The sequence below is a fragment of the Cynocephalus volans genome, chromosome X (assembly GCF_027409185.1).
Source record: "Cynocephalus volans isolate mCynVol1 chromosome X, mCynVol1.pri, whole genome shotgun sequence".
In the NCBI taxonomy this organism is placed as follows: domain Eukaryota; kingdom Metazoa; phylum Chordata; class Mammalia; order Dermoptera; family Cynocephalidae; genus Cynocephalus; species Cynocephalus volans.
The window spans coordinates 19,696,474-19,708,997 of NC_084478.1; the positions used below are offsets into that span (position 1 = coordinate 19,696,474).

Genomic DNA, 12,524 nt, shown 5'->3' on the forward strand with positions numbered 1-12,524 from the left:
ATGACTCATGTACACCCGTACAATTTAGAGTGACAGCGAGACATCACTGCACACCTATTAGAGGAGCTACAATTAAAAACACTGACCATAAACATCTGTGAAATAACACCTCTCATATGACTCAGCCATTCCACTTCTTGAAGTTTATCCAAGAAAAAATGCAATTACACACCCATCAAAAGACTCATACAGGAATGTGCATAGCGTGGCAAAGTAGGGAGGGCTTGGGCAGAATTACGAGGGGAAAATCCAAAAGTACACTAGGAAGTCTGGGGAGCGGGATAAATATGCTCATCATCTTAAATGTGGTGATGGTTTCTCTCTCTCACACACACCAAAATATATAGTGTTTATTTTCAATGGTGCGGTTTATTTAAAATCAATTATACCTCTTAATAAGCTGTTAAAAATTGCGTGGTATATACCAAAATACATGTCTAATGGAAAATTTAGAGCATTAATGTAAAAGGTGAAATCCTGAAAGTTTAAGATTTAAAAATAATTTTCATAAAATTAAAAAATAAATCAGTAATTTAAAGCATAATTTTAAGCATGAAAAATTAAAGTTAACATCAGTTAATGAAACCAGAAACAAACAAAAAAAGGCAAATGCAAGAGCTGTCATTTTTTGTGAAACGATAAAAAGGTGATAAATCCCTGGCAACACTGATCAAGGGAATACAAAAGAAGACGCACATGATCAACAGCAGGAAGGTGGACGGGATCATCATGAGGATACTGAACACACGTGCATCACGTTATGAGCAAATTTGTGCCGATAAATTTAAAATCCATGAAATGAATTCAAAAAATATTTAAACTAGGAAATCTCAAGCATTCTTTATTCAATAAACTGCATCTTTATAGAGAAACTTTCCTATAAATGAATTCCATCTCTTGGAGCCTGAATTCCTGAGTTTTCCCATGTAATTGAGAATTAAATAACAGCCAATACTGCACAAACTCTTACTAGGAGAGAAACAGCAAAAACTGTCCAAAATCTTTTACAGGTCCTCGATAAAATTGATACCAAACTTATAAAGATATCACATGAAAAAATCAAATTCTGGATGCCTCATAACAACCATAAATTTAACTGGAACTAAAAGTTTACGTTTAACAAACAGAACTCGAAGACACTACAACTTCAATGCACCCCGAACAAGTTGGATTTAATACAGGAAGGCTGTTCTTGTTGGTTTCACACTTTCAAATCAAACATCTTTGACAAACAAAATCAGGTCACTCTGACAGCAGATACAGAAAAGCCGTTCGAAATAATTTACCACCTACATATGAGGGGTTTTCTTCCTAAAAAAGGACCCACCCAAATCTAGAAAACTACAGCAAATATAATGAGTGGTGAATGACTGAAAAACTTCTCCTTCATATCAAAATAGAGACAAGGATGCCTACTACCTCCAGTTCTATTTAGTCAGGGAAATAATGCAAGAAAAAAAGAGAAAAAAGCATGATGACTGGAAAAAATGAAACGAACCCAGCCATTATCAACCACACAATTATGCCTTCAGAGAATGTAAAAGCAACCTGTAGATAATGTAGTAGAATTAATAAGTGAATTTATAAGGATTGATGAATACCACACAGTTAAATATAAACACATTTTTCAGACAGTAGCAATTCTTAATACACTTTTCATACACATTATAAAACAGGAGAATAACCACCCTGCACAAGGTTATATTTTTAAGATTTTTTCGATATGCTTATCAGATAAAATTTGAGTCACCATAACTCTAAAGATTTCTATCATCTTTTCTGATATCATGAAATTAGAGGCCCTAACATATACAATAAACTTTTACAGAACACTTGACATTTAATACAAGGGGAACAATGAAAAGATCATTCTTTGTGCAAATTTTCCTACAGTCTTTTGTTTAATGATCTCACTGACTACTTAGACATCGGCTTCTTTAAAGTGAATCATAACTTTTTTTCTTATTTCTTAAACTTTTGTTTTCTTTTTTCTTTCCTTTCTATTTTCTAGTTCTATATTTGAGCATGAATTCTTAACTGTTTCTGTACTACATTAAAAGGAAAAGAAAAAAGGCAAAGGGTAGTTCCTTATAAAACAATCACTAGTTACATGCAATCGTGACTATTTCCTTAATTTTATTTTACTACATAAATTTGGTCAATGTTCAGTAAAATTTTCAAAAGGGCAGATGTATCTTTCCTCTCAGAAGTAACGATGATGATCAGTGAAGAGTCTCCCAGAACAGATATTCACGTATGTTTGTATTTACATAAAGATTATATTTATACACGTGTGCACGCATGCAAAATTACAATTTGCTTTCTTTTTTTTATTGGCAAAATATACTGACGACATCCTCTGAAACTATATAAAATCTACCTGATTCGTCATATACCCACAAAATATTCATGGAATGAAAACGATGTATTAAAAAATCACTTTTGTTAGTTTTGTAACCATACACTTCTGCCCATTTGTAACTAGGTGTGTTCCATAGTCTTAAAAGGCAATATTTTCTTTACGTAGGTGAAAAAATACTTTGCTAAGACTAAATTAATTTCAAAAACCACAGTACCATTTTATACTCCCTCCATAATCTGTTATCAAGGTAAAGAAACATCTTGTAATTTATTTAATTTGTACTAATTATTAAGCATATTTTAAGAGTTAATTAAAATTTATGCTTATTTTCTGTAAATTGAAGTATCTTAGAACTACATTTTTAGTTAATAATTTAAAATTATTTTAAATCCCAAACATTTTATATATTGAACTTGTGCATATACTCTTCTCACTGTCACTTATGTTCTATATTTTTGCCTGTTACTGAATCAACTCCTATGTGTGCTATATTTAATCTATTTCAGACACGGAATATGATTTGAGAAAACAAATATTTTGCTATAGGTAATACAAGTGCCACTTCATTATTCTTTATAAAAAGTTTTCATTCCTTCCCACGCATTTCCTCATGCATGTCAATATCAGCAACACATGAGCAATTATAAAAACAACTTTTAGGTTTTTCTTGGGAATGTGCTTAAATTATTTTATTTTGTATATAATTTGTAGATATTTATATACTTAAATAAAAATTAGATGTTTCTCCATGGGAGCTTTTCCTTTCCTTTGCTGTGTTTTGTAGTGATTGTCAGTCAAAACATGTTTTATTTTCATTTACATAAATGGAATCCTCAGATTGACACCATAGGTATTGGAATATTTGATTTTTTTTAATTAAACTATATGTTAGGCATCTATATGAAATATACAGAATATCAGTGAAGTGAGCAAATGTATACCAAGTGAAAACGTCTGAGAAATAAAGATACATTACCTATCCCAGAGGGACGATTGGAAAGACGGCTTCCTTCGAGACAGAATCCATGCAGAACCGGAGAAAACCGAGCAGAATCTTCCCAGTGCTGAAAGAAAAAATAAAACAGTCAGCACAGAATTCTACATGAGGCAATATTATCCTTTCAAACTGAGAGTTAAATAGGACATGGCCACATAATCAAACCTGAGACAATCTGTGGCGGGACAACCTGTACTCTGCGTTGTTACCTGAAGTCCTTCTGGCTGCTGGAAGTGACACGTGATGTAAATGAGAATCTCGGGAATCCGTGAAGAGCACCCGGCGCGAGGGCCACGACGGCGCCCTCCGCTGGTGGCAGTTGGTAATGGCGGGTGATAGAATTTCAGCCCAGGAATTTGTGTAATGTCACAACTGCCCGCATTGTATGGGTGACCAGAGGCACTAAGCTTTCTCCAGAGTCCAGACAAGGGGCCATAAACCCTACTCTTGAAAGAAGGACGTGGCATAGAATGGGTGGGCGTGTTTTTAAAATGTGTCAAATAAAAATCCAATGAAGGAATTTAAATTGAAGAATAAAATTTTCAATTATCCCAAAAGTAGACATGGAAGGTGGAATAGAGAAAAAAAAAGTGATGAAAATAAATAAAAAAATAAAAGACTGGCAAAATGGCCAACTTTAAATCAAACAATATTAATATAAACATGAATTTTTTAAAAGTCTAAACATTCCAATTAAAATGCAGAGTTTTTCAGATAAGGAAGAAATAAGTCCCAATTATATGCTAAATGAGAGGCAATTATATGGAAAGGCACAGTAAGGTTGAAAGTAACAGTACAGACGATAATATACCACGTAAAATTAAGCATAAGACAACCGGAACTGGTAGAGTAATGCCAAACAAAGTAGACTTTCCGGAAAGGAAGGTAACTAGAAGTAGAGAACACTGTCTTATGATTAAAGAATCCATTTATCAAAAATGGAAGAAACACATTATTTACAAAAGAAATATCACTACAGAATCTGGAAACAGACAAAATATAAGCATTTACATGCCAATAAATTTGAAATTCTATGAAATGTAGAACTCCAAGTAAACCCACCTTAATGAAAAACAAAACTGAGAAGGTCTGCATAGTCTTAAGTTTGTTAAATAAATTACGCCTATGATGGAAAACCTTCCTCAAGTGAGTCCCGAGCTCTGGTCGTGGAATTGGTGAATTTTCCCTACAGTTGAGAAATACATGACACTCATCTTACACAAGACACTGCAGAGAATAGAAACAGCAGGCATCGCCTCCAAATCTTTTAACTTTACACTGAACTGACTACATAAAAGGAAAATGATAGGGTTATATCTTTCATGACCAAATGAAACAAAAAAGTTAGTTTAACAAACTGAATCCAAAGTTATATCAAGTCTGATACACCATGAAAACCTTAGATTTTATCCCAGAATTGATTCTTGTTGGATTAACACTTTGAAATCAAATGACTTCCATAAAACAAAGAGATATATAATAATGTTATGATTATTACAATAGATGCAAAACATTGACACAACTTATCTCCCACTTAGGATGAGGAAAAAACCATAAAGCTGCAGCAAGTATCATAATCAGTGATAATCAGTGATGAAATAGGCACATCTTCTCTGTGATCAGGAATGAGAAAAGGATTCCTACTATCATCAGTTCTACTCAATATTTATTTAGGGCAATAATACAAGAAAAAGAAAAAGAAAAACATAAGGATTGGAAAGGAAGAAATGAAACTGCCCTTATTCACATATTGAATGTGTATATTTCTAGAGTAACGTCAATCTATATGTTACATATTAGAATTAATAAGTGAATATATAGCACATTACTGGTTACCTGGTTAAAAACAGATTTTAACTGCAATTCCTAATACCAGCAACAAAAAATTAAATTAATTTTCTTAAAAATACCATTTACAACTGCATTAAAGTTTGTCAAACTCCTCAGTAAAATTTTAATGAAAGCTGGACAAGATCATCACACAGCAAACTACAGGAAATTATTGAGAGGAATTCATGGAGATATGAATAACTGGAATGGTGAGCAATATTTACTAATGGAAGATTTGGGTTTTTTAGGGCAATCAATTCTTCCCACATTTTTTTTTTGTTCATTTTTAATTTTTATTTCTTTATTTTTTAAAATTTCATTTTATTTTATCAATACACAATGTGATTGTTTTTTGTGTCCCTTTTCCGAATCCTCCCTTCTCCTTCCCACTTCTGCTCCCTCCCATCAACCTCATATCTAATCTCTTATCTTAACAATTTCAAGGAATTGGGATTTTTGTGTCTTCTTCCCTACACCCCCATTAGATTGTGTATTTATTTATATATTTTTCGCTCCCACAAATAAGTGAGAACATGTGGTATTTCTTTTTCTGTGCCTGACTTGTTTCTCTTTATATAATTTTCTCTAATTCCATCCATGCTGTTGAGAATGGCAGTCTTTCACTCTATTTTTACAGCAGAGTAGCATTCCATTGTGTAGATATACCACTTTTTCCATATCCATCATCTGATGATGGACATTTGAGCTGGTTCCAACTCTTGGCTATTGTAAATAGTGCTACAATGAACACTGGAGTACAGGGATGCCTTCGACATGATGATTTCCACTCCTCTGGGAATATTCTCAGCAGTGGGACAGCTGGGTCATATGGTAGATCTATCTGCAATTGATTGAGGAACCTCCATACCATTTTCTGTAGAGGCTGCACCATTTTGCATTCCCAACAAGAATGTATGAGAGTCCCTTTTTCTCCGTCACCTTGCCAGCATTTATCATTCACAGTCTTTTGGATATTAGCCATCCTAATGGGGTGAGATGGTATCTCAGTGAGGTTTTGATTTGCATTTCCCAAATGCTGAGTGATGTTGAACATCTTTTCATGTGTCTATTGGCCACTCATATATCTTCCTATGAGAAAGGCCTATTTAGCTCCTTTGCCCATTTTTTAATTGGGTTACTTGCTTTTTTGCTGTAACGTTGTTTGAGGTCCTTGTATATTCTGAATATTAATCCTCTGTCAGATGTATATTTTGCAAATATTTTCTCCCACTCTGTTGTTTGGCTTTTCACACTGTTAATTGTTTATTTTACAGAGCAGAAGCTTTTTAGTTTGATATAATCTCATTTGTTTATTTTTCCTTTGGTCACCCATCCTTTTGGGGTTATATTCATGAAGTCTGTACCTTGTCCTGCTTCCTGGAGTGTTTCCCCTCTGTTTTCTTTAAGAAGTTTTATTGTTTCAGGGTGTATATTTAATTCTTTAATCCATTTTGAGTTGATTTTTCTATATGGTATGATGTATGGGTCTAGTTTCATTCTCCTGCATACGGATATCCAGTTACCCAAGCACCATTTGCTGAAGAGGCAGTCTCTTCGCCAGTGTATAGACTTGGTGCCTTTGTCAAAGATCAGATGGCTGTAGGTGTATGGGTTGATTTCTGGATTCTCTATTCTATTCCATTGATCCGTGTGTCTGTTTTCATGCCAGTACCATGCTGTTTGGGTTATTATAGCTTTGTAGTATAGTTTAAAGCCAGGTAGTGTTATGCCTCCAGCTTTAGTTTTTTTGCTCAGAATGGCTTTGGCTATGCATGGTCCCTTGTTATTCCATATAAATGTAAGGATAGTTTTTTTTTTTTTTCCATTTCAGAGTAAAATGTCATTGGAATTTTGATGTCCTCTATTAAGTATTTTATATCTACTTGATTTGTTGTAGAAGCTTCATAGTATTCTTGGTATGGACACAGCATAATTTATCAAAAAATACCTGTTTTGACTTTTTTGTGCCCATACTCTAATGCACATGAGTGAGGAGCTTTGTCAGATACAGTCCTAGAAGGTGAATTACTGTGTCAAACGGCATGTAAATTCATAAACTTTTAAAGAAAATGACAAATTACACTCCAAAAGCCCATTACCATTATATCCTCTTTTGATCAGCTGGTATCAAGATTTTAAAAGAATATATTGTTACTTAAATAACTTACACAAGGTATTAAGCATACTTAAGGTAGAAATTGTCCATATATATTTATTATTCATCTACTATTGGATACACACTATTGATCCCATTTTCTATTGTTTCATAATTTAAGTTATGAAACAATATTATTATACATTACAGGTAAAAACATACATATTTACAAATATCTACACCTGACTTTTTTTTTGTTTTATATATTTCCTTGTACCAGATTTTCATACATACTATATGCTGTTTTATATAAATTACTTTGCTTGTACAATACATTGTATTTATTAAAATTATGATAGATATAAATATTTTGATATAGTTAATACAGTGTCTTTTCATTATTCTTTATCTGAAGATATTGGCTGTTATACATTATTACATTCATATCAACATTACCACAGGATGGGAAATAATAATAAAAAAGTTCGGCTATTTTATATTTGTGATGAAAATATTTTAATTTGTATATGAACAGTACAGATACATGTATGTATTTTAATAAGAAAAATATTGGTCCTCTTTTGGTTATGGTAGTTTTCATGCAGCTTATCTCTGTTTTTCTTTCTTTTTCTATTGTTGATCAAAAATTAACCTTTTTTACACAAATGGAATCATATTTGTTTACAACATAGCTAGCGAAGATTTGAAATAGTTCATTAGCAAACTATATACTTGGCACCCCTATAAAAAATAAAGTATTTTAATAAATTGAACAAACGTATATCACCAAAACCTTTAATAGATACACTACCTACCTGAAAATGATGACTTAAATGTTGCCTGCATTGTCCACACAATCCACGGAGATTTGGAAAATAAAACACTATTTTTCATATGCTGAAAGATGACACAGAATTTTAAAACCAGAATTCAATATCCAACAAAATTGTCCTTCCGAACTACAAGTGAAGTAAGTCACATGCAGATAAGCAAAACTGAGAAAATTTGTTGCTAGTCAAACCTTAAGCAATACTACAGGAATGTATTAGTTTCTTAGGGCTGCCATGATAAAGTCCCACTAACTAGGAGGCTTACAATTAGATGGCATTAAAAAAAAAAAAAAAAAAAAAACAGGAATTTTTTGTCTCATACTTCTGGTGGCTGGAAGTGTGAAATCATGGTGTCTACAAGGCCACGCTCTGTTTGAAACCTGTAGCAGACTCCTTCCTTGCTTCTTTTGAGTTTCATGGTGTTTGCCAGCGATCTTTGACATTCTTTGGCTTGCAGCTGAATCACCCCAATCCTCCATCTTCACATGTTATCCCCCTGCATGTATCTTCACATAGACTTTCCTCTCTGCATATCTGCATCTGTGTCCAGATTTTCCCTTTTTGCAAAGACACCATTCAAATCGGATTAGGGCTCATCCTAACAACCTTATCTTAACCACATCTTGCAAAGACCCTATTTCCAAATAAGGTCACATTCTGAGGTAACGGGAGGTGTAGGACACTTTTGGGTGACAGAATTCAACAAGTAGCAAGAAAGTTCTTCAGGCTGAAAGGAAATGACACCTGATGGAAACCAAAAACTACAGGACTACAAGAAGGCGAGAAGAACACTGGATGGGGAAAATAAGTGGATAAATATAAAAGACATCTTTTTAAAATTTATTTAAGAGATATTTGCCTCTTTAAAACAAAAATGATAAACGTTGCTACTGATCTAAACTATAAAGCAAGAACTCAAAGGAAAGTGGAAATAAATAGAATTGTAGTGTAGTAAGGGTACATACTCAGGACGTGACACCACCTAATTCTATGACGATGAGGAAAGTAAAGAATTTAATATCATTCAGTCCCTGAGGAATCACTAAACACACCACAAAAATGTATACATAATATTCTAGTTACTATCACAGGATAACAAATTATCACAAAATTTATTTTCTATAATATAATCTATATACAGTTGTCTGTTTTTTCATTAGGCTTTCTAGCTCAACAGTGTAACTATACCATATCATCTGAACTTGGCTCACATTTGAAATTGAAGAAATACTTATGGGAGGAATAAATTAACTACAATGAAAGAAATTAAGCAAATCACTGCCAAAAAAAATTGAAAAATTAAAAAGATCCACTGCTTCTTCATAAAGATCATTTGGTAAAAAGAAAAAAAGATGTTGATGTCTGCTTTCAGAAAGATGGAATATTTTCCCTATTTCTTCCCCTAAGTCCAACTTAAATCCCTGGATATTATATACAGTGAACATAAAAAGGTGGAAAAAATAGGGAAGACTGACTAGGATCCTCAAAACTCAGGAAACAACGTGGTGTTTCCACAGTCTTTTGTTTTGTCTTGTTTTTGCCTCATAAATCCAAGACCTGGAGCATAAAAATCCAACAACCCGAAAACACCGAAACGTGCTAATAAAAGCCTTTAAAGCCTGTTCTCTCTAAACCAAGGACTAGGAAAGTCACAGATAAAAGAGACAGAAAGCTTGTAGACAGTAAGTGCTCTATGCCAGACAAACACCATCGTCATCCACACCAGCAGAGACTCTGTAGTGAACCTAGACCCGGTGAGGACCAGGCTCCAAAGAGTCACCCTTAAATGTCTCTCCCCATGCTAATTAATTTTTCCATTTACTGGACACGCATGGGAAAGAAAGAACTATGACTTGATTATACCTATGCAATTTAGATAAATGGTGAGATACCACCACACACTTATTAGATGAGACACAGTAAAAAACAATGGCCATTACAAGTGCTGATAAGAGTACAGAGAAATTGAGACTGTTGGTAGGATATAAAATGGTACAATCACTTTGCAAAAGTCTTTGACATATTCTGATATAACATAAAGGTTCACCCACCATGTGATCCAGCCATCCTTTTCCTTCATCCCCATCCAAATAAATAAATATATATAAATACATATACATATACATACACAAACACACACACAAACCTTGAACAGTAATGCATACAGCATGGTGTCTGAAGTCATGATCTTATCCATATAACAGTAAAAGAAATAACATCATATTTGCACAAGGCTTTCCACATAAAAGAAACTGTAAAAGTGCTACCCACAAATGCATTGTGAGAACCATATCAACTTTACGTCAAAATGATAAGAAAAATGAAATTCAATGGTGTGCATCCATCAAATCCCTAGCACTTCCCAACACCCAATCACTCCTCTCCCAAAACACAACTTATGTTTGACAAACAGTACCCAAGGGTACTTCCACTATTCATGTACCATAATCATTATGGGTATATCCAAGAATACATTCAAATCAGATAAAAATTTTGGTATCAGACAACTATAACACACAAAGGGCAACATTATGTCACTGTCACTATCACAGTAGAGAAACAATATGGCCAAATTTAGCATCCGATCACAGAAAACACACAACACAAAAACTGCAGCAAATAAACTTAGTCGTGAAATATTGAAACTTCTCCCTGAGGTCACACAGTGGAATCAATCGGTAAATTTAGCAAGACTGTCTGATTAAATAAAGTTAAATATTAGCTCATATTTCCAAGAGCAGCAATTGTTACTAACCTGTTTTTACACATCATAGGAAATGGTAGAAAACCCTACACTACAAGGTCACATTTTTATTGCTTTTTCCGAACAAAACTTGACAGGGTTTTAACCCTTATTATTGTTGTCATTTTTTCTGCTATCGTGGTAACTGAGACCCTGAAATATGAGAAAGTTTACTATACATTTGACAGTGTATAATTCTAGTGGAACAATAAAAAGATGATTCTTTGTGACCATTTCACAAATGGCCCCTCGTCTCATGATCTTACTGACTGGAAGTTCAACTTTACAATTCAATTAAATTTGTTCTTATTTTTATTATTTTTCCCTTCTAACTCCTTTTTTTCCTTTTCTGAATCCTCTAACTTTTGCCTAACTTCCTATCTCATTCTGTACTACATTAACATAACAAAGCAAAGTTCAGGTTTTTAAAAAATTAGGAAATGTCATCACCATGGTGCTTTTATATATGTTATTATATATATAGTTTATTATGTATATAAGTATGACATCTGTTCAGTGTAAAAGTTTCAAAACCTGTGATACATAACTGTTTTAGGAAGTAATTATGATTAGCTATAAAGTATGCATATTAAACTGGTGTAAACATATACATATATTTACATGAGTAATATATTTACTAATTGTACACATATCTCTATGTAAATTACAATTTGCTTCCCATATTAGCAACATACCTTGAGAATGTATTTTTGAAAGTACTTAACATACACCTATTTGGTTTTAAAAGCTTCATAGTACTCATAGTATAGACACGGCACAATGTATCAAAAAATAGTTTTGAATTTTGGGGCCCATACTTTATTGCTGTGTCACGTATAGTTCTGGAAGGTGAATTATTATGTATTACTGAAGGTTAATTTATACTAAGGTAATTTATACTAAGTATAGAGCCTAACTAATAGGCAGTTGCCCATTTAAATTTATTTTTGTATATCCTTTGAAGGGTAATACTAATCCCACTTTTAAGAACTCTATCAGTTCATAATTATTTGATTACTGAAATTATTATATATGAAGTCTATATACATTTATATATATACACACATATGAATCATATATAGATAGTATTACATACATTCATAAACCATCATTGCTTTTACTTACGTTTTATATATTGCATTGTACCTAATACTTGTGTATTATATTTATGTAAATAATTTTACACTTAAAACAAATTTTGCCAAAGCACAACAGTACTGTATACTACAAGAAGCAATACTATGTAACTCTAGGTAGAAAATAAAAGGTAAAGAATTCAAACATCAATCCCTTGAGAAACCACTAAAAGTAACACAAAAATATACATTAATATACTAGTTACTATTACTACATAAAAAATTACCACAAAATTTATCTGCTATTATATATTCCACATTTAATTGTTTGCTTTCCCACAGGGCTCTCTCAATAATAAAAATGCAGCACATAATCCACACCAGAGACACTATGGGAACTGAATGAATATTTATGGGATGAACGAAATAATTAGTTTGAAAGAAATTAAAGAAATGACGGGCAGAAAGAAATCCACTGTTTATTAAGATCATTGTCTAAGAATATTCTTGAATGTCTGTGTGTGAGAAAATGGAGTAGACACACCTTTCCTATTTTTCGCTCTAGGTAACACTAAAAATGTTGATGTTATA

General features: G+C 32.9%; 1 long non-coding RNA gene across 1 annotated transcript in view; it reads right to left on the reverse strand.

Moving 5' to 3' along the window:
- Positions 1-12,524, reverse strand: part of LOC134367660 (uncharacterized) — a 144,778-nt gene that overhangs the window by 115,098 nt on the left and 17,156 nt on the right. Inside the window, exon 3 of the long non-coding RNA XR_010022427.1 lies at positions 3,339-3,426. This is a non-coding gene — a long non-coding RNA (uncharacterized LOC134367660). The remainder of the gene's footprint in view (positions 1-3,338; positions 3,427-12,524) is intronic.